The sequence below is a fragment of the Corvus cornix genome, chromosome 2, assembly GCF_000738735.6.
Source record: "Corvus cornix cornix isolate S_Up_H32 chromosome 2, ASM73873v5, whole genome shotgun sequence".
Lineage (NCBI taxonomy): Eukaryota > Metazoa > Chordata > Aves > Passeriformes > Corvidae > Corvus > Corvus cornix.
In genome coordinates this window covers 90,218,438-90,241,874 of record NC_046333.1, presented here as the reverse complement: position 1 = coordinate 90,241,874, position 23,437 = coordinate 90,218,438, and positions in this window count along the sequence as shown.

The following is a 23,437-nucleotide window of genomic DNA, read 5'->3' as shown; positions in this document are numbered from 1 at the left end:
ATGGTTACTTGGTCTTATTCTGTATACTGTTAAAAATAGGGACATTTTCTCTTTAAGAGAATATGAATGAAATCCATCTGCCCTTACTTGGGCAACTGAAAATTAGTTGCCTATGTTGGAATTAATCACTAGAGTCTCTTTTCATTGGCAATACAGAGAAATAAGTAATTATAAAGTGAGGGGTTTTAAACAAATTCAGATGAACTGACCTCTGATAAAAAACTAACAAAAAAAGAAGAAAAAAAAATTAAGTATAAGAATTGAGACATTCTTTCTATTTTATGTATTATTTTACTCTTTTGGCAGGCATTTCCTGTTTATAGCTCAGCTGTCCCTATTTTCCCACTGGACATCTTATCTCCTTAGACATAAATTGCAAAAAGTTTTATTTCAAGATATTACTTCAAATAAGAATTATGTTTCCGATCACATCTCCGCCTTCAGACTCTTTGTCTAGTTAAGTTGGGCTCTAAAAATCATAAAAACAACTTCACTGAAAGTACAACCAGGTAGGGTTGCTTAGATGTGTCTGGGGTTGGTTGGATGAATGATACATCTTATGCCATACATTTGATTCAAACCCCTTACTCTTTGACTAGCAAGTAAAAATGAGTGGCTACAACAAACACAGAAGTTCTGAGCATGAAACTCTCTTAGGTCAGACTTAGGAGTAGCACGAGGAGGAAACCAAACCAAGAAATTACAAGTATATACTCCCCACTAATAATATAGCTGTCAGTTCTCAACACCTAATTAGTGGTGTGAGATCCAATAAATTTTTTCAACAATACTTTCTCTAGTCCCTGCAAGGTAAAAACTATCACTTTATAAGAGCATGTTATTGTCAAAAACTTAAGCTGTTCATGTACTTCAAAAGATATTTTTTGTCGACTTGCCTCAAAATACTGACAGCAACAGCTTTCCAGGACTAACAAAGCATAGTATTAGGCTCAGCTGTTTCATCAGAAAATCATAAAGATTGTTGTTCTGAAAAAGTAACTCGCTCCAGGTTTACAAGAGTTTTTGGAGCAGCCACCTCTCGCATAATGCTGTGAAAAACTGACTTGAGACATGCAGCAAAACTGAATGGCCAGAACACAAGTGAAGGGGAAAACGGTCATTTTTATCACACTTGTTGCCTTCAAGAAATCTTGAATCTCAGCAGCAACAGAACAGCATTGTTCTACTCTTGTTTTATACTTGCTTTGATTAATGAATGCCATCCTTTCAGCTTTTGAACAAATCTTACCATATTTGTCACATGACCAATCATAAGTTTAATGCTAAACATAAGTCTTTTTACATTTAACCGGTTGGGTTGATCTCCTTTTCCACTAGTAATGTGACATTAAGAAAAAAAAGAAAGGAATATTCGTGAACATAGGTTGAAGTTTGTGATCATATCAATATTTTAAAATCATTCATAAAATTTATATTTTGAGGCCTGATAATATTTCTTATTTTCTATGCTCAACCTGCAAATACATTTTTATACTCATGTAAAATTATTATCATTATAATTCAGATTCCATTGTTAAAAGTATGAATCAATCTGATCATTGTTTTGGTGTCAACTAATCCATGTTTATTATAGTGAAAGATTCAAAAATAACAGCAACTATATAGTATTCTATAGTATTTCCAACTTGGATTAGATTAACTATATATTCTCCAATTAACATTTCAAGATTGTGTTTATTTTACTGTTTTGAAACATAAAGTTTATTTCAAATTTTCAATGTGATAAATGAATACCAAGGACTTTAAATGCCAACTGTATTAGCCACACATATAGCTCATCAGATTAAAAATTAAACATTATACACTGCTGAAACTGTCAACACAGATGCAGTGCCTTTGAATTCTACAGTAATTCCTCTTGATGTCATCAGTGCTGCAAGAAGGTGACTTTCTTACAAACAAAAACTAAATCATAACAAAACAGAATTACCTGTTTATAAACTCATATATATTTGTCTCTAGGCAGAATGACATTGCAAAGCATTACACATAATATTAATAAAAATGACAGTATTATATGTAACAATGGTAGAAAACTTTAGCAATACTGAGTCTAGTTAACTCACAGAGAGTTTAGATGGCAACTTTGTTCTTCCTTTACAGTTTTGCTCCCTCTCAATGACAATTTAACTCACTAAGCCTCTGAGTATTTTCTTCACAATTCAGGAAGTAGTCACAACCTAAATGTGCAGTGCCAGCAGGAGCAAATGCAGAGAACATTTTTCTCGAAGTAGAAATATTTTATACAGTGTCAGAGTCCCCACATAAAAATATTTTTTTAAGTGTTTACTGTTATGATTATATAATTTTTTTCCATATCTTTCTTTGAAACAAGGTTTGGAGTTGCATCTCAGCAGCTTGCCAAATTTCTGGACTGTCAAAGGTTTTTCATCTTAACTGCATGGACATCAGCCTCACTGACCTTTGAAGGGCTAAATATCATGCAAAAGAAAATCCCTTTGCATAAATATCTTTTGTTCTTTCTCTTATCTGTTGTTTCCACATAGAATTTATCTGGCTGCCAAACTGTTTTCCCTGATTCAAAAGGGTGAGAAAGCGGGACACGATTAGGAAATACAGGAATTAGTAGAAGAAAGGAGGGCAAGGTTAAAAAAGGACTGTAGAAAAAAAAGAAGTAAGGGACAGAAAAAGAAAATAATACAATGAAACTAAGATTCAGTAAACCAAGAAAAAGAAGATCAGACAAAGGGTGCAACTGATATTGACAAAATAATGAAAAGTAAAATCTTACTCTATGAAATGCAATCTCTTATTCAAGTCTTGGAGATGATATGACTGTGACAAACAGACATACATGAAACATACCAAACATGAAAAATATTTGCAAAACTAAAAAGTAGATTTCATCCTCAGAAAAACTGTAATGAAAATGTAGAATTCAATAGAATTCATTAATATTATAGTAAAGTTACTTTTATAATTTTGATGTCTTTTTTGTTGGCACAAAAGAATAAAATAAAACTATTTTATCCACAAAGGCATTGCTACTTGGCAGCACACTACTTCAATTCTATAGCAACCCTCTGGTTTATGTTACAAAGTAGTTCTGAATTCTGAAGACATTGACACATCTGTAAGAAGTAGATTCTAAAACAGAGGGGTTTTGTTGAATTAAATATGAAAAGGAATAATGCAATCAGTACAGAACTCCTTGTCTTATTTATTTTATATGGAGTTCAATACGAATCTCGACTAATATGTTTTTCACTTATCAGCATTATCAAGTTTTCAATTTTTGTTGTGTTGCAAAATATTCTAGTGACACCATATGACTCTGAATTGTACTATCAAAACCAGAAGTACCGCACAAGGAATCAGGAAAACTGTGCTGAGGGACTGCATACTTGGTTCCTGCTTGTCATCTTTAGAGTCTTCTTGGGAACAGTAGTACCTGATAGGGTAGATACTCCTGCTGCTTTCACATCAGTCAGAATGCAGAGCTGTGATTTTATCATCTTGTGGTAAGGGAGTAGACAAAATGATTGAAAGCAAATATTCCCTCATTCAAAATACTCAGTCCTGTGTTCCCTTCATATTTCCAGTCCAGCAGCTGTTGATTCCCAGCCTTTCACTGATCATAAAATACCTTGTAGTACCAGAGAAATTCCGACAATTTTCCATGATACATCAGAGATCACAGAATCATTTAGGTTGTAGAACACCTCCAAGTTCATTGAGTCCATCATTTGACCAAACACTACCATGTCAATGAAGCCTTAGCAGTAAATCCAACCATTTCTTGAATACCTCCATCGCTTCCCTGAGCAGTCTGTTCCAATGCTTAACAACCCTTTCCACGAAGAAAGGCTTCATGGTGAACAACCTGAGCCTTCCCTGGTTCAGATTATGGCCATTTCCCCTTGTCCTGTCACTGGCTGAGTGGGGGAAGAGATCAATGTCCACCTGGCTGTAGCCTCCTTTCAGGGAGCTGTAGAGAGTGATAAGGTCTCCCAAGTCTCCCTTTCCCCCAGCTGAACAACTCCAGCTCTCTCAGTTGATTCTCACATGAGTTACTCTCTAGATTTTTCAGCAGCTCCATTCCCTTTCTCTGGACATGCTCCAGCACCTCAATGTCTTTCTTGAAGTGAGGGGTCCATATGAGATGTTTTGTTTCAGTTAGGGGGTTTTTTTGTGCGTTTTGTTTCTTTTCCTTCCTTTTTTGCCCTTTTTTCCTTTTTTTTTTTTTTGTCTTTTTGGTGGAGAGGATGTGTGTTTGTGTGTGTTGATCTACTTTGCCTGTTTTATCCCAGTATGACATAAGATCAATCCCAACTGGAAGAACAACTTCACAATTATTTTCATCATCAGCCTGATAGCTGCACTATTATAAGTCCTTCCATTATCCTTACTTTTTCTGCCTTTTATAATTAGTATTTGCTGTCTAGTATAGTATCTTGAACTAGGATGAGGGATAAGGTCTTACCTTATTATTCTCTAGCCAGTCAAAATGAGATTGCAACAGGACTATCAAAAATTATAAGACCTATTATATATATATATATATTCTGAAACTCACTATAGAATTGACTGGCAGTCAAGACAAGTACGATTTCTCCTTCATCCAGAGGTATTCCCCTCTGTAGAAGAAAGGATAATTTTTCTTATTAGAGAATTCCCATGGCTGTCATTGGGATGGATTGAAAAACTGAGCTATGTGTTCCCCAGGGACTGCATGCATACTGTTAGGCCAAAAGCTATAAATATAGGAAAGAGAGGGTGTGTTGTAAAGAGTTTTGTCTTGTAAAGAGTTATGTCATGCAAAGGGAGTAAAAAAAAATGTTAAAGAATGCAAACATTCTGTGGTTAGTTTCTTGCCCACAGTAACCATGGGAGATTAATCCAAATACCATTAATGTCTAAGTCAAACAATCACAGATGATGACGTTTCTTTCTTTTTTCTGAAATCAGTGAAAAACACACAATTAGCATAATATTCCTCATTCAGAGGCAGTTAAAGGAGGAGACTAAACTGTTAATGGCCAGTTCCAAGGCAAAATGAAATGCAAAGATGGAAATTTCCATAGCAATTCAAAATGTATGTGGTCACAATCAGTGGTTCTCAAATCAACACCTTTATAAACCATGACATAGTAATGGCAATGAGATTATCATGACAGTTATCAACAAATCTATATTTTGATTTTGAGAGCAAGAGCTAGTAGCTAAGACTGAAAAAAAGAGAGAATATCTGAATATTTTTAGAGTCTGATTAAATCCCACAAATAAGGGTGGAATTAGAACTCATTACATATAGAAGGATCCTGGGAAAATAAATCACAGAAGCAATGAGGCAAGTAACAACTCTTTAAAAAAATGGATATTTATTTTTTCTGTGGACTTATACACTAATCTTAATTTTGAAGAAAAAAGAATTGAAAGAGATCATTATCCTTCTTCATATCTCTGCCCACTTGTGCTACCTATACACACATGTGCAAGTACACTTGTGCTACCTATGTACTGATATACTTCAGTGCTGAGAAAGATGAGGTGCTGTCCTTACTGCTTTGCATGCTGCTAGTTATAGTTAGTGCTACTTTGTTTTCAATCTCCATTGCAATACTGTTATTTTCTTCTATTTACATTGAAGGCCTTTGGGACACAAGCCATTCTGTTGATAGAATGTGCATATAGTTCATGTATACACAAATTTTGTTAGAATATGTAGGTAGCTTATATATATATTCAGCTTACCTATATCACATATCCTTGCTGCCACTGTTTCCATTACATCAACGTATAACATCCCTTAAACTGGATCCCTCTTCTATGAATAAGGATTCAAAAGCTTTCAACTAGGCAACTAATAGGCACAGAAAAAACAGGAGAGGAGAGAGACAGAAAAAAAGCATCTTGCATACGCTAGCTGGCAAATTTCAAAGATACAAAATAGCATATTTGTCCAAATGCAAGGAATGATCAGGTTATGATAGTTATGAAATCTGAAAACATTTTGTGATCTTACATTTTGTATAGAGGCCTACCTGGGATCTTCTGGAGGACAAGGATTGAGGTTTTTCACCAAACAGAAGCATTCACTTTTGTTGATGCTTAATATGTAACACAAAAAAAACCCAACTTGGTGATACAGACTTTTAATGAAGCAACCTGCTTTGTATAAAAGTAACTTTGGAAAATTTTTGTTACACTGAAAACTTCTAGAGCCACTTCATGCAGCCATTGAAAAGAGCAACTAGAGCAGCTTAACATTTAGGAAGCTCCAGAAATCTAAATGCACTGTAACCCAAATAAGTGTTGAAAAAGTTGAGCAAAGAGCAAAAACTGAATAAGGAGCAACAAATCTCGCCTGATGCTCTGTTGATTGCACAGTGCCATTGAACTGAAGGCTGCAAACAAAAGCTCCAGCCCCTGAGCATGAAGCAGAGCTCCAAGGTAAGTTAACCTAAAAACTGAGGATTAAGAGGTGTTATGATCACAATAAATTGTGATCTTTAGGTTCAAAAAAGGTATAAACTCCCTGCCATTACATCACAGGGAGGCCTGTTCGCAGTTACGGATAACCAGCTGAATCTGTGTATTGATGGAAAACTACCTGCCCTTACAGACCTTAAAATAGCTTCTTCCCCTTACCTAGGATCAGATTTGGTGATCCTTTTATTGTTAGTTCCTGAAACAAGATTTCTGTAACATGATGGGAGACATGAACTCTATATAGTTTATAAATCTTCTAAGAGAGACTTCTTCAGCCAATGAACCCAACACAAGGCCTATAGTGGGGTAGTCCCCCTAATAGAAGACAGAGGAGAAAGTATTACTTTGTTTGACTCTTCTCCAAACATCTTCTGTTCAACACTGTTGAAGAAAACATATTTTGCCATATGGATTTAGGGTCTCAAAAGGACATTGACAGTCTTATCTCTTTAATAACTTTGTTATCTTGCTCTCCAGTAGCATAGCATAAATGATTCTCATTTAAAAATCGAACTTATCTTAAAGTGCATACATCTAATTTTGGGAAAACCATAAAATTTGAGACAGCAAGAACTGCTTCTGCACATCATATGGCACATTTAATGGGTCTTGAAATCAAGCCTTGAGATCAGGTGATACAGCAATTGACCTGGAAGAATTTGGAGGCAGGAAAAGAGACGTGGGAGAAAGGTAAGGTAAAAGGACAGAAGAGGAGTATGCAAAGAGAACTTCTGAGGCACAAAAAAGGGGTGGTGGAGAAAGAAAAGACTGGGAAAGGAACTCGATTAGGAAGAAAAAGGGGCTAGAAGAACCTAACAGTATGTGAAGCATCTATTTAAATAAAAAAAGTTATGAACTACAGAGTAGAAAAAAGCATGTATAGCAAGATGGAGACATAGTCAAAGACACGTGAAATGAAGTGGAGGAGCCAAGAAATTTGAAGGTAAGTTAAGTAGGTGGTCTGAAGGAGTAAAACTTAGTTCAGTAAAGGAGGAGACCTAAGAAAGCAGATTTTCTCAAGGGAGCTTGGGTAAGAAGTTCCACTTGCAGTGAGTTTAGATGATAATTTAATGAATGTTTCAATTGAGGAGCAGAATATCAGTGTGAAATAGAATCCAAAGGAAATTTCTTGTGTTGACTGTTTATCAGCTGTGAAGATGAAAGGCAGTACTGTGGGAATTAGCAATGGAATAATGAATACATTTTTAAAAGGATAAGACAATATATGCTTTAGGTTCAGAAATCTCTATACAAATATAGGTGGGTTTTTTTCTTTGTGTTGTTTTTTGTTTCTTTCAGATTTTTTTTTAATGTATAACAAAATTCCTTCTTTAAGTTATTTCCAATTTTTTTCTTAAATTTTTACTTTTTGTGGTTGCACTCAGGATGACCGATTAAGATAAGTTGCATATGAACCAAGACATCCATATCACCTATTGGTGTGTGTGAAAAGTACTTGCTTGTGCTTTCCTTCTTCATCCTGTGATCCTTCCAGGGTGCACATGCCCATCCCTAGGACTTTGCAGACATGACTATTTACATTACCACCAAATATCTGAGCTATTTATGACCTTTTACACTGCTTGAATACAGGAGACCACCAACCTGTAGTACAAGTGTTAGCTTTTGAAATAAACAAGAAGTTCCACACTAGAGATTAATGATTTTGTCTTTCTCATGATTTCAATGTCGATTTTCTAAATCACAGATATATTAATCTCAGAGGAGAGTTCAAGTACTGAATAACTCCCAAAGACACTTAAGTCAAAATAAGTCCCAAGACTATTCTACAACAGAGCAAATTTTTCTTTTATGTTGTTTTCATGTTTTGGAGGCATTTTCTTTGGGTGCTTAGATGCCCTTCAGTCGGAATAGACAGACAGATGCTCAGGCACCTAAAGTCTTTTGTGATTTAAAGATGGTGAGGGAATGGGTGGTCTTCAATTCTTCCTAAGTACCCTAATAAGCCAGGAATATTAGAACAAATCATGGTCTAGTCAGGCAGATTATATTGAGATCTTCTGTAAAGGCCAGAGTAGTAAGTAAACTAATACATAAATTTCTGGTCCCTGTTAACTGGGTTTGGTTCTGTTCCTGTCTACTGACTATATAATTTATTAATGAATAAATAATCTGATCAATAATGATGAGGACACTCTGCTTCTTCTCAGTAGAATTTCTTTCCACTGTTTCCTCCTGGCTCCTTATGGCACCAAGGCTCTTGTGTTTGTGGTGCTTAGTGACCTGTTTACAACTAAAAATAGGGGTATGCTCTCCCAGAACTGGCGGCAAGGCTCACCAATCATGGGATCATGTTGGGAAATTAGATCTGTGACACTGAGCGTTTTCATGCCAGGGGTACAATAATCTCCGATGATGCACAGTTTAGAATTCAGTGAGAATCATTAAGGGCAGCTTTGAGGGGTAAAACAGTGATGAGGGTTCCATGTTAGTCTAGTCCAGGGACCTAATGTCATTTTTCTTCTGAAGTGGAATCAACACTTGAGTCAAAATATCACTGCTTTCTCAGTGCTTTCCTCAGTGCTTGATTCAAATAATTGTCTACGTGGTATTTCCTAAATTCTATAGATTCAAATCTTTGCTCTTTTTATCTACAAAACCTGTGGTCTGTCAATGAGTCCTTTCGCATAAGACATTCCCCAAATGCAGTATACTGCTATCTGGTATTTTTTCCTATACTGTTACTTAATTATCAAAATTATTTTTATATATACAATAGGGTTTCTATTTTCCCCCTAATTTCTGTTGTATTGTAGAAGTATTTTGCCAGCTAAAGAAAAAGAAATTTTTCCAGGATTTTCTGGACTTGTTTTGTCCACAAGTCCATTTTGTCAGTCATCTAATGCAATTCAGACTTTTGGATTTGGTTTTCTTTTTGCTTACCCTACAAAGTAGGATCATAAAATTATTGTCTTATGAAAAGGCTTCTCTTGCCTTATTCACCAAGATTAAGCATTTTTAACTGTTTATGGTGTCAAATGTTGAATAAAATATCAGATAATGCAGATACAACTACATTAGTAATAATTGATCATTCTCTTACATGCATAAAGGGACCCTTCTTTCACAGAACAGTAAAAGGAATCCTAATTCCTAAAGTTTATGTAAGGCTCAGAATAGATCTAATACCTTCCTGTCATTCTTGATACTTTCTTTTTTCACTAGTGTTGCTACTGAAAAATTATAACTTCCCCTGATTACATATCAGATTCTACAAATTTATCAGGAACATGGTTAGGAAACCAGACTTCTGCAGCAGACCATAAATGTTGCCTCCAGTATTTTTAACCTTCCTTGTTTAATAACAGCAGTCCCTTTATCACTCGTCATCCAGATCACTGAGAGTTACAAATGTTTAGGCCAAGGAGTCTCAAGGGTTACAGAAATATAAACATTCATTTACCATGCCATCCCTTGGGAAAATAGTCTGTCTATAAGCCTGGTAAAGTAATAGGAAAAGAGATGCTCTGCTCTGAGAATTTCAGTTTGCCAGTGAATATTTTCAAATGTTTACTTGAGCTACAGAACCAAAAATGTATTCCTATGAAAAATGGAAGGGACAATAAAAAGTACTTCCAATAACATTTCAAAGTGCTGGTCAGATTATTTACTTCTTAAACTTCATTGAAGCTTATTCTCTCTCTCTAATGTATTGTAGCATCCAAGAAATTTTGAATGTCATTGCTTATCTTGCTTTAATTAATGTAACCTAAAATGTTTAACTAATCTGGAGATTTATTAGAAATAGTGTAACTGAAAATTAAGTTTTGAGAACAAAAGGAGAAAACAGGAGTAGAAGGAATTAAGAAAACTAAAAGTAATCTTGTTCTGTAGATGAATTGATTTTTATTCCATTATTTACTTTTCTATGATCCTTGCCAGTGACCTTGATTTTATTTGTGCAGAAGAAACATTTTACCAGCTATATGGCTTGCTTTAAATGACAGTGTTAAAAAAAATCCACTTTTATCACTTTCCAATTTAAGATCCCAAGGCACTTAATAAATATTTATTAATTAAGCTTCATTCCCAATCCTGTGAAGATAAGCACACTATAAATTTCTATTTATAGATGGGAAAACTAAGCCACAGCATGCTGAAGTCAGTTGGCTACCGCCAGCCTGAGACAGTAAGAGGGACCTGGGGCCTGGTCCTTCATGGTTTTGAGTTCTGTGTGTGTAATTGGTGACACCTTTGCTGGGTGTGCATAAGGAACTGCTGTTTTGGAAAGTCAGCCCCTTGGACATGTTACATTAATTTCAGGCCCATATAAGCAATTACACCAAAATACACAGCGTTATGTGGTGACGAGATTCTAATCACTGGTGCATTATCTACTACATAACAGTTTCTCCTGTTTTGACCCTCTCTCATCATATGCCACAGGGCTGGGTTCACTCTTTAGAAGGCTTTTGCCTTGTTAGGAGTGGGATATGCTTTCAAAGAAGTACAACTATGTAGCCCTGTTTTCATTTTGGCATTGATTTTTTTCACTCATTTAAATTTCTTCTCCATCTGAAATTTTCCAGTGAACAGAGAAGGACAGAACCCGCCCCCCCCATGCACCATTTTTCAGGTTTTAAAAAATGTTCAAGCAATATGAAAATATTTTTTAGGGTTGTTTTGCTTTGTTTAGAAATCAAGACATTTAAAAATTATCATTAGGACACAATAAAGCAGTTTAACTCAATTTAGCAGTGAAGTCAGTGTTTTTCCAACCTATCAAGTTAGTGCCTTACTAAAATCCCAGTGGCGCTGAAGTATCTGAGGTGGAGGAAAAAAGGTTAAACTGCATATCAACTACTGAAGGGAGCTGAAAGGATGTAGAGCCCAATTAAACCTTCAGCACTGCTCTCTCTCATAAACACTTGCTACTTTATTCCCTCTGGAACACATTTCGAGGCAGCTAAAGTGGGAACCCAGCAAGAACCTTTTCATGAGATTTCTGTTATTGAGCCTCAGGTCCAGCCCAGTCCTTCTGGGTGAAAGGCTTCATACTCCCTCTCTATTAATCATCATCTGGCCTTCTAACACCTGGGACTGACTCCAACTCCCACTGTTGCTATATTGACAATATTCCCTGTTGATTTCCTCATTTTCTCAGCCAAGGCTAGAATGACCCCTTTAAAATTCTTTATAAACGTCCGTAATTGCCGCATCAAACTTCAATTCATTACTTTCCCAGGCCTCATGTATTTTGATGATATGAAAGTTGACCGCATTTACATGCAAATTGAAGTTTTATATTAATAAGGGCCAGTAAAAAGAGATTGCATGGTAATACTCCATTATGGCTTTTAAATACATTTGCCCATGTCTCGACTTGGCATTAGCATGGTCAGACCATGAGGAAATCATGTTGGTCTGATTGCAATTTTGTTTTCCAATTGAAAGTACAATTTCATCAGGTTTCCCTGTCATTTCTAATAATGATTTAAGTTTGCTTGCTAAATTGAAGAATTTCTCCAGGCCTCTAGATGAACTGGGAAACAGGTGAGGAGACAGCTGCTTCTCTATGAAGGGCTTCATTATGAACTACCACTATATTCAACCCCATAAGGCTTGTTTGATGATAGAAACAAAATTACGGAAGGTCCAGTGCAGCTGAGATTGATTATCTTAAGCATATTAACTTTTAACATAAAACTTTGGAGGCCCAATGTTTCATCTGTGAACAAGTCTTTAATGCAGTGATCAAAGGGTGCTTAACCTTTTAGACTGCTATTTCATTGTTTGGCCTCAGATTTTATATGCTGTTATATTCTCATAGGAAAAGAAATAAAACAACAGTCTGCAGAAAAGGGATTGTCTACGTTACTGCAAAAATTCAAGAAATCACTTTTCTGTACACATTCAGCTAGGAATCCTAGAGATGATGTAATCACAATATCAAATCAAATCCGTGACCCTATGAAGTAACATGTATGTTATTGATTATAAAAATCTGATTGCATTTCTCATTGGACAATCAAGAAATTAAAAAACCTTGTGTCACAATGGAAGGTTACAGGAGAATTAAAAACTAAAAGAACAGTCCTTATAATTCTAATATCACAGATATTCCTAAATACTGTTAAATATACTTTTGGGGATGGTTCTTTAAAGACCAACAATGTTGCCAAGGAGTAATAGCAAAGTACCTTTATAAAATGTGCTTATGTAAAAGTGTATATTATACTACGTTAGAAACTCGAGTGAAAACACAGCTAGTTTTCTTGTAGAGGCTTTTTGTACTCCAAGACCACTCAGGGTAGGAGGGATTACCAGGGAAGCACATAAATAGGGGCTTGTTTGTGCAGACTCTCGCTTTCCACTATAATCTTCTAAAACAGCAACAGGTGTCAATCCTTGAATGTGCATATTTGTCACTGCAATAATTTTGGAAATAGCTGATGTGGTAAAGTTGGACTGTACACTTGCTACTTAAAAATTAAGCTGTGATCCAGTAGGACCATCTGCTTAGGCAGGTTTCTCCTGTTTCAGCAAAGCCCCACAGACTTCTGTCAACTCAGAGAAGGATTCAGCCTCTTCTTAGATGAACCTTTATGTGAATATTGGAGTTGGAATTGATACTTCACTACCATTCATATCTTCTCAGAAATGTGCCTTGCTCAGGCCAAGCAGTTGGATGATAAAGCTCAATTTTATTGAAACACTTCCTCATTGTTCTCTTTTATATCAGATAAGTTTTCAACAGCAGCTTGAAGAGAGAGAGGTCAATGAGCATATGATAATACCATAACATTTCTTATCAGTGTTCATAATAGATGTTGAAGCTGGGAATTGTTTCAATTATCAAACCATGGTCTCAGTTGTTCCTATTTGCTATCAAAATACAGTATTATGGATTTATTTGGTAGTTCTGCCTTCCAAACAAAAGCAACAACAAGTTAATTGTTTGTCCTAATAAAAAGTCTAGTCATTAGGATTACCATATGGCTGAGGCAATGATCAGTCCAGGGCACAAGAGATCGGTGCCTGTCTCCAAAGTTCCAAACCCCTTGATAGTAGCTTAAGTGTAATAGTCAAGATTGTTAGCAGCTTGAGTATAAGAGTCAAGAACAGAACAAATCTAGACTCCTCTTCAAATTCAGAAGTACCCTTTGCTCTCCTTAAGTCAGGATGAAAATTCAGGATGAGAAATCTTTCCATTCAGTGATGCTAACTCCCTCCTTCATAACCAAATACTGAATGCAGCTGCTTCATCTGCCTGGGAGCAGTTGAGGAATAGGTTTCTTGCCTCTGGAAAATCAGTTCTTCAGGTCTTTGAGAGGTGTTTTGCTTGTCTTGTTAGTTTCTATTATGGTAACTTGAAAGAACAGAATTGATAATGAGGATGTGAGTGCAAGAGTTCTTTTTTGGGAAAGCGTGGAGAACATAATTATGTTTGATTTCTACTGAAAATGGTCCTGTTACTTAAATAGAAAATAATTTATCTTGAAATAGCTGAATAAGTCAGTGTATATAAATATATATATATAAATTTATGTGATTATAAAATGGCTAAAAAAACTCTGGAAATCATAGAATCATAAAATTGTTTAGGTTGGAAATGATCTTTTAGACCACTGAGTCCAACTGCTAAATATTCTGCCTGAAGAAATTAAGCCTGTAGATAACATGTTACCCTAAAAAGAGAAAGAACACCAATAAATGAAGTGGTAATTGGAAATGTCTACTGATGATCATGGTAGATTTCAGGAAATCAGAACAGTTTTACAGTTAAGATATAAAAAGAAGATTATACAACTGCAAGAAAAGTTAATTCAGATGATAAGTAAAACTCATTATTTTTCTCATCTGTTCTCTTTCCTCACCTACCACATAAGACCATCAACAGGAAATCCACAAAGTAAAAGTACTCTGTAAGAACTGATTGTGAAGGAAAATGTAACAGGATCAGGTAAGTGTTTCAGAGCCTAAAGAGAGGAAGACTTAGCTTAACTGTGCAAATGCAGACAGTTATTGAAAATGTTAGGATATCCAGACATCATGAGTGAAGCCAAAGTTAATATGATACAGAAAAAATTTAATTCATTTTTCTTGAAACTGTAGAGGTGAAAGGCAGAAGGACCTTCTCAGGCCTTTTTTTTTCAAAGCTACGTTAATTCTTGATGGAGGTGGCACAAGGTAATTCCAAAATTTTTACCTTGGACATATATTTAATTTGTGAGTTTTTTCATGAAGATACAAAGAATTGATACAAAAAGTCAAGAGCATCTTAAAACCAAACAAGCATAGAAAGAACACTTAACTATGTAGGAAATTTAAAGGAAAATAGCAAAAAAGAATACAAAGAAATTGTAGCTGAAGGAAGAACACACACCCCATACCAAACATAAAATAGGTAATGAACTTCAATGTGTAGTTGCTTGTTTCAAGTAGAGATTACCATTCTAGACTAAAGGTGATCAGGTTTTCTTATTTCATCCAATATCAGTGCTACTCTCTCCCACACAGAATCATATAATTTAATCAGGTTATCCTTATATACTTATTGTAATACTCAAACTCCTCTGGAGATCAGTTCCAGAGGTCTGGTTCCTCATAAATTCAGTACTAACCCAGAATCTGGAATAACACCATTAGGGAGGAGTCCAGACTCTTTGTCTATCTGATTTCTGAAGTGTGTCAAATGATTGAGGTATTGATATTATGCTCAAGCTCTGAAGACTGAAGGAGGAGTATACTCTGTATAGTAGTTGCACTCTAGCATTTCAGAAATGTAAATTAAAAAGAGTTTAAGTGTTCATGTAAGTGTCACTCTACAGCTATGCATAGTTTAGCAGCTTGTGTGTAACTGACCCATGAGTTGTTCCAAGTGAGATGTGAATTGCTTGGGAAGAACTAAGAAAAGATTCTGAATCAAGAAAGACACGGGAATAATGTCTTCCTAGAGATGGTAGGGGTAATTATTATTCTTCAGGCTAAGAAACAGAGACTGTTTTATGGGACTGTCTTCAGCTATATTAAAATAACTGCAAAGTAGAAAGAACTTATTCTTAATGTTCATCTAGCATAAGAGAAGTGAGGTATTAAATGGTAATAAGAAAAATGAAAGTTGAAGTTTGGAAGGGAAACACAGGTAGTGAGAGGCAAATGTTGAAGTAGACTGCTTAGGGGGACTACAGAACTTTCACTGCTGGACCTGTTAAAGTACAGATTAGACTAAATTTGTCAGAAAATATTTACCTACAATTGTTTTAGGATCTGCCCATAAGACTCTATTGCATGGTTCCACAAATGCTATCCAGCCTCTTTTGCTAAGAGGAGTCCGTCCATAAATTTTTAGGCTAAAATAATGAAGAACACAGGTGTTTCTACTGTCTGATTAGAACTGTTCATATTACCTCAAAAATTTCTTATTATTGTTTGTATTACTTACTATGACTTGTGTTTCATCTAGTACTTTGTTACCCTGAAACTATATGATAGTCTTTCCTTTTAATGTGAACTAGGAACTATGAAATATAACTTAACAAACAAGTATTAGAGGATTTTTGAATTAATTTTGTAAAGGTTTCTGTAGCAAAAGCCAGAGATATCTGCTGGGAAGGAAGTAAAGGACTATAAAATTTTATACAAGGCAGTGTCTCCAAATTATCCCAACATTATCTCTCATCTTTCATTGGAAAAGGAAAAGAACTTGGTACATTACCTAAATATCAGAAGAACTATGTTATGGTGATACCTGCTACTTTTGGTTGCAGTCTAGAGTAGACTTTTCTTCCTTTTTTTTTTTTTTCAGGAGGTGGGAAGTTGAGAGAGATGGGGTTCAAGGGTTATGAAGAAAAGCAGCAGTACCTGTATGTAGTGAGGTAGAAGAATCATGAAAAAGTGCTGGATAGCCACAGTTGACCACGTTACCCTCTGTCACACTTCTCCAGAATATTAACTTTAATTTCAGTATATTTATGTATTAAAAGGTTGTGTGTGTCTGTGTGTGGGGGGTGGTGGTGTGTTTCTGGGGTTGGGTTTTTTGTTTATTTTTGAGGGGGGAAGGGGGCCATTACGGAGAGCAATAAGAATACCTGTTCCTAATTTTTATAAGGACAGTACCAGAACCACCCTCTGTATGGGAACAAGGAAGTATATAGACAGGCCATATTCTGTTGAACGGAACAGAAGTAGTTGGTGTGTGCCATGGCAGTCATTCATTTACATACATCAGGTCTTCATCTTACAAGAGGTGTGGTGAGTCAGGCTGTACTGCAACATCCCATGTTTTCATTCTAAGTTACTGCTTGGTTTTCTAGCCTTACTGGGCTCCATATGCATCAATCTGAAGTGCGGAGTAGTTCTGACATGGAATTTCTCCTAACAAACTTATAGGATTCTTTCTTATACTATTGCAACCAGCTTTTCTCTCCCTCTTGTTATATAGAGAAAGATCAAACTTGTAGCTGCTCGTTGCTGTTTTTTTTCCTAGACTTTTTTGTTTTTAGATTAAGATGAACCTTTATTCTCTACAGAAAGTTAAAACAGAATGAGAAAAAGCTTGTAGATACCATATTTACCTATTAAACAAGACAGAAATGTACTTATCTGTTACAGTGGGGGTACTACAACACGTGTATCAAACAACAAGGCCTGTGGAAAAGAAATATATATGGACTTATTCTTGATAGATGTTTCAGAGATGTTTATTTCTCCAGCTGCATGGCCGGGGCTCTGCCGAGGAACTGCTCAATCACGGGACCCGAGGGTCCTTGCCCGCGCAGGGGAACACAAAACAACCAATGGGGAATGAGGCTGACCAGGGGCAGGGAAACCCCGTGCCTCCCGCCCAGGGCCCCTCTCCCAGGGCTACGTGGCAGGGGGAGGGCCTCAACATTTCACCCATTTATTTTTAACAAAATGAGATTTAGAACCTACCATTGAAAACAACTGGATAAACATAACAAGAACAGTTTCAAAACAAAACAAGCCACCCTCCTGAGTCTTTAAATGTCCAAACAGATTCTCTGGAACATCTTAAGGCTGACAGAAGGGAGACAGGACTCTCTGAGCATGCTTTGTAGGGAAACTGAGGCAGGAGAAGGTTTAATTTCTTCCCTCCCTCTTTTCATCCCCCCCTCGGCATCGGAGAGGAGTTGTAGGGAAAGGGAATTGTATAGGGAAGCCATGGGGTGAAAAACGGATTTGGAATACACTGGGGGTAATAGGATATAGGGTAAAAGGGAAAGGTGGGATTAGGAAAGGAAGACTGCAGGGGGGCCTACAATGGAGATATTGTCTAATGTGACTACGATTTTTACCATATATACTGCCTTTCACAGGAACACCATCAGGCCCAGTGATCTCTGCTGCTTGTAACCCTTTTCTACCTTGCACAGTTTTGAACTCTACCACTTCCCCATCTCCCAAGCTTAGGATGCACTTTTCAGGCTTATTCTTTTTAATAGCAGTTCTATGAACGAATATGTCTTCCTGGTTGTCACATCTTGTTATAAAACCATAATTTTGTTTAACATTATACCATTTTGCTACTCTTAAAACCTTAGCTACAGTGATTTTTTCCTTTTTCCAAGTGGCTGCTGTTTTCTGTCTCTCTGCGTTTTTGCTTTCTCTTTCGCTTTCGCTCGCTCCCATGTTGGAATTGTTGGGGCTGCTCGTGCCTGTGCGCTCTTCCCGGGGTTGCGTTCGGGGCCGTGCGGGCCGGGCCAGGCCGTGCCACTCAGCTCTCTGCACTCCGCCGCTTCTGCTCTCATCCGTGCTGCCGCTGCCTGGCACTGCATCCACGTCTCGGCCGGGCCCCCAAGTGGCGGCCCCCCTGCACCCTGCTCCAGTGTGTGTTTCGGCTGGGCACAGCTCCGCTCCACCACCACCGCTGCCAGCGGCCACCTGCGCGCCGCTCCTCTCGGTCAGGCGTTCACGGGGCTCACTCCACCACACGCTGCATGGCGCCAGGCGGGAACCTTTGGGTTGCCCTGCTTCCGCCACACCTCGCTCCACTGCCGACACTGCAGCTCGCGTTGCTCCACTCGCAGGCAGGAATTGCCTTGCTGCTGCTCACAGAGGGCTTGGTCCACGTGGCCTGGGTCCCACGGTCCCTGAGGCAGGCTTCCCTTCGCCAAGACACAGCTGTCATTGCTCAACACTCTTGGTAATTAAATAATATTCACGAAAATATTCTTCCATTGGCATATATTTTGACTCAAAAATTAACTGTGTCCAAACGGTGTTCCAAAAGTGTTTGGTAAGAATTAAATCCCAAGAAACATAGAAAAAGTTCTTAAACAACCATGCCAGGAAGTGTTTCAGGTCCTTTTGAGCTTAAATTAAGCTAAAATTTACAAATCATTGTTCAAGAATCTTTTCAAGTTTAAGATAAATGTCCATATGCGGCTCTGAGAGCCAAGAGTCTTTCCATGGTTCCTCCATAGTTTAGATATGGAATAGCAAAACAGAAACAAGAAGAGAAATCCAGAGTTTCTAGTTTACTCACAAATCAGTCGCTGTAGGGATTGGGGATTGTTCTGCTCGCAATTCCCCGCCATTTGTTACAGTGCACACACTGCAACACGCGTATCAAACAACGAGGGCCGTGGAAAAGAAATATATATGGACCAATTCTTGATAGATGTTTCAGAGACATGTTTATTTCTCCGGCTGCATGGCTGGAGGTTTGCTGAGGAACTGCTGCAATCACGGTGTCATACATGAAATCCCTATTTGTGCTTGGTTTTTGCATATTAAGTGCTTTAATTAATTAATTTTGAGTTAAATATTTTTAGATTGAATCTTAAAATTAACCCATCAGCCCAGGTACAAAAATCCAGTTCCACTATCAGTGTTTTCAATTGTTCAAAGTATTTTATTAAGAGAGTTGCACCATTCCCAGTTAAAAATTCCCCAGTTAAAAATCACCAACTTGCCCCCTTTTTCAAACTTCAAACCACCGGTACACCATAAGAGTTACCTTTCCTGTGTTTACTGTATACTTTTACAAGTGTTTTGAGATGTGTTGGATGTATTTTAATACTTTTTTAAGGTGTTTTTACTTGCTCTTTGGTTCCAAGGCCAAAAAAACCCAGTTCTAACAGCCAGCAGCTATTTTTAGCCCATAGCCGTTACCCTGGAGGCAAGCTCGATGGCAACCTGAATTTTAATGAAGGCATTTTAGCTCCCTTATCTCAACTAATATCACCCCTCTGACAACGATGAGCCATTGGTGGACGGAGATGATCCATCAAAGGGAAAGCACCAATCACTTTAAACCAAAGGGGCGGGCTGTGGGCGGGCTGTGGGCGGACTGAGGCAGAGCAAAGAGACCATAAAAACAATGAGGCAAAGAGGCGGGCCCTCTTTTTCTCTGCTGGCTAGCTGTGGTAGACGTTGGCGCTGAGCATTCAAAGCCTTACTCCTTTTAAGGAGCCTTTAGTAATTTTTTACTTTTGGACCAGCTGAAAGCCAGCCCAGTACTGCAAGTCTTTCTTTTTCTCTACCTGAGGTCTAGTGCTGTCTCAGCCAGAAGCTCTCCGATCCCTGCGCTCCTGGGGCATACCATCTACCGAGCCATAGGATCCCAAATTTTTATATTTTTCTAATTTCTGTAATTTTTCAATTTTTCTGTTTTCAATAAATTAATTTTTTAAGGGTTGTCTCATTTCTCACAACGGGACCTGAGGGTCCTTGCCCACTCAGGGGAACACAAAACAGCCAGTGGGGAATGAGGCTGACCAGGGGCTAGGGAAACCCTATGTCTCCTCCCCAGGGCCCCTCTCCCAGGACCACATGGCAGGGGGGAAGGGCCCCAACACTTAACTACTTTATGACAAATACAGCTTTATTTTACAGTGTATTTCAAAGACCATGACAATGATTCATCACCTGATTATCATCTGTAAAGGCTTTTATTAAATACCATCCCCATTCAACCGTTCATCGTTTTCATATGAAAATAGTAAACAATGACTATTGCATGCATAACTCTTCAGTACTGTAAGGCAGGGGCTGAAATGTGTTGTCCTTCCAATGATATTTCTATTTAAACATGGCTGCATTGCAGTAATGTCACATCTCGTTTACACTGTGGACTAGGTGGTAGACAGGGATCATTACAGGGGGAACAGTGAGAAAAATACATTACACACTAGTCATAACCATAAAAGAAACTAAAGAGAAAGAGACATAGCAACACACATGCAGCTTCTATAATAGAACAGAAGAATAGGATTGCACTGAGAAATGTACAAAGGCAGTTAAGTTTAGAGGAGAGTTACCACTGCACTAAACTGTCAAGCCTGAGTCAAATGATATTACTTCTGACACCTCTGGCTACAATACATTGCTTTTGGATTCAGTTTCTCTACCTTTTTTTTGGTTGTTGCAGTAAAGGCAATTTCCTGGTGCTTTGATTGCTGAGATTATCCTGTTTTATATAGCTTCCCCTCTCTCTTCCTCTCTGTCCTCAATTCTGTGCTAGCATTATGGGTGTGGGTAAAGATTAAGCAGACTGCTGTAATGTAGTCTATTTTTTAAAGTCAGTCATTGGTTTAGATAGACAGTCAAAAGCAAATGGAGCACTGTACTGCTGGCATTTGTTTTTTTTGTAAAGATAAAAATTTTTAATAAAGGACATTCACATATAGAAAAACTAAGTTCAGTAGACATCTCATTTTCATGTGCCTATATCACAGAATCACATAATCAATCAGGTTGAAAAAAAAAAACCTCTGAGATCATCAAGTCCAAGCTATGACTGAACACCACTATGTTAATTAGACCATGGCACTAAGCCCCAAATCCAGTCTTTCCTTAAGCACCTCTGAGGACTGTGATTCCACCAACCCCCTGGTCAGCCCATTTCCATGTCTAATCACTCTTGCAGAGAAATTACTTTCTTTAATGTTCACCCTAAACCTCCCCTGGTACAGTTTAAGAATATGTCCTTTCACCCTGTTGCTGGTTGCCTAGGAGAGGAGGCTGACCCCCACCTGGCTACAGCCTCCTTTCAGGTGGTTGTAGGGAGTGATAAGGTCCCCCCTGAGCCTCCTTTTCTCCAGGCTAAACAACCCCAGCTCCCTCAGCTACTCCTCACAGGACTTGTGCTCCAGACCCTTCACCAGCTTCATTTCCCTTCTATGGACTTTTCTTAGCACCTCAATGTCCTTCCTGAATTGAGAGGCCGAGAACTGGACGAAGTACTTGAGGTGTGGCCTCACCAGTGCCACGTACAGGAGAAGAATCACCTCCCTAGTCCTGCTGGTCACACTATTCCTGATACAGGCCAGGTTTCCTCGGGCACACTGCTGGCTCATGTTCAGCCACTGTCCACCAGAAACCCCCAGATCCTTTCCTGCTAAGCCACTTTCCAGCCACTGTGCCCCCAGCCTGTAGTGCTTCAGGGGAGTTTTATGGCCAAAACGTAGAACTTCAGTACTTCGCTGAACCTCACGCCAGTGGTCTCAGGCCATCTATCCAGGCTGTTCAAGTCCCTGTGTAGAGCCTCCCTAACCCCCAGCAGATTGACCCAACTTAGTTTCATCTGCAAATTTGCTCATGGTGGACCCAATCTTTCATCCAGATCATCAATAAAGATACTCAGCAAGACTGGGCCCAACCCTGACCCCTGGGGGACACCACCAGTGACTGGCTCCAACTGGAGGCAGCACCATTCCCCACCACTCTCTGGGCCTGGCCATCCAGCCAGTTCCTAACCCAGCAAAGGTCCCACCTGTCCAAGCCATGGGACAACAGCTTTTCCAGGAGGATGCTGTGGGAGGTGGTGTGGGAGAAGGCTTTGCTGAAGTCCAGGTAGACACATCCACAGCCTGTCCACCAGGTGGGTCACCCGGCCATAAAAGGAGATCGGGTTCGTCAGGCAGGACCTGCCTTTCCTGAACCCGTGCTGGCTGGGCCTGATCCCTTGGTTGTCCTGTTCGTGCTGTGTGATCACACTCAAGGTGATCTGTTCCATAACTGTGCTGGCACCAAGGTCCTCTTAAAAGTAGTGCATTCTAACTCTCATTGATTGTGATTTTGCTAATGGTTACTGGTCGACACTCAATTCCAGAAGAAATTTACTCCTCTTATTGTTTACAATAATCTGTTTTTCTGCCGTCCTCGTGCTTATTTTTCCTCCTTTATTTATTACAAGCATTTATTTGCTCTCTATTGAAAGCCGTTGTGCTAGCCTGTTTTTGGTAGACCTAATAAACTGAGCTCCAGTGTAGTGGACAATGGATCAAGAAGCCTAGCTCTCCTCTGCACAGTGCTCTTGTTTTCAAACAGGATAATGTGTACATAGAACAGAGTTAGAAGACTAGTCCTAAAGTGTAAATAATTGAGTTTATAAGCTTCTTCATTGTCATCTTGATTATGTTTTCTCCTAGTTAGATAAAGTTAACAAAATGCGTTCTGTATCAATTTTGGGTTTCATTGTTTGTTTTTGGACACATAGATTATCCCCTCAAGTAATATTTGAGCCCTACCATCTTCACTGATATTTGTTCTGTAAACGATCTGTAGTACACACAATCAGTGAAACAATCTTGACAAGTTTGATTACTCAGAATCAATTTGTATGGTGCTTATGCTGTTACGAAATATCAGCAGTTTTCTGGAATAATGGACCTGTAGGGGCAAGTAGTGAATAAAACTAAAAGGACAAAGAAAATATGTACTGAGATAGACACAGGTTTATTAGTCATGGGCTCTTCCTGCCTTTAATTCACTTTCTGAAAACCTGTTGAATGGCTGTTCCTTTCTCCTTTCCACAGCTTTCATTTTTACCCTCCCATCTACAATACCTCTTACAAGTTTTTGAGTGTGTATTCCTTCAGTTAGATTTTTCTTGTACCTGCCTTGACAGACTTTCAGTGCAGCATCCTCCAAACTGTTTCTTCATGTAATACTACAAAGGGTAAGGAAAAATTTTATACACACACACACACACACACAAATATATATAATTTTTTTAAAGATTTCACAGGAGAGA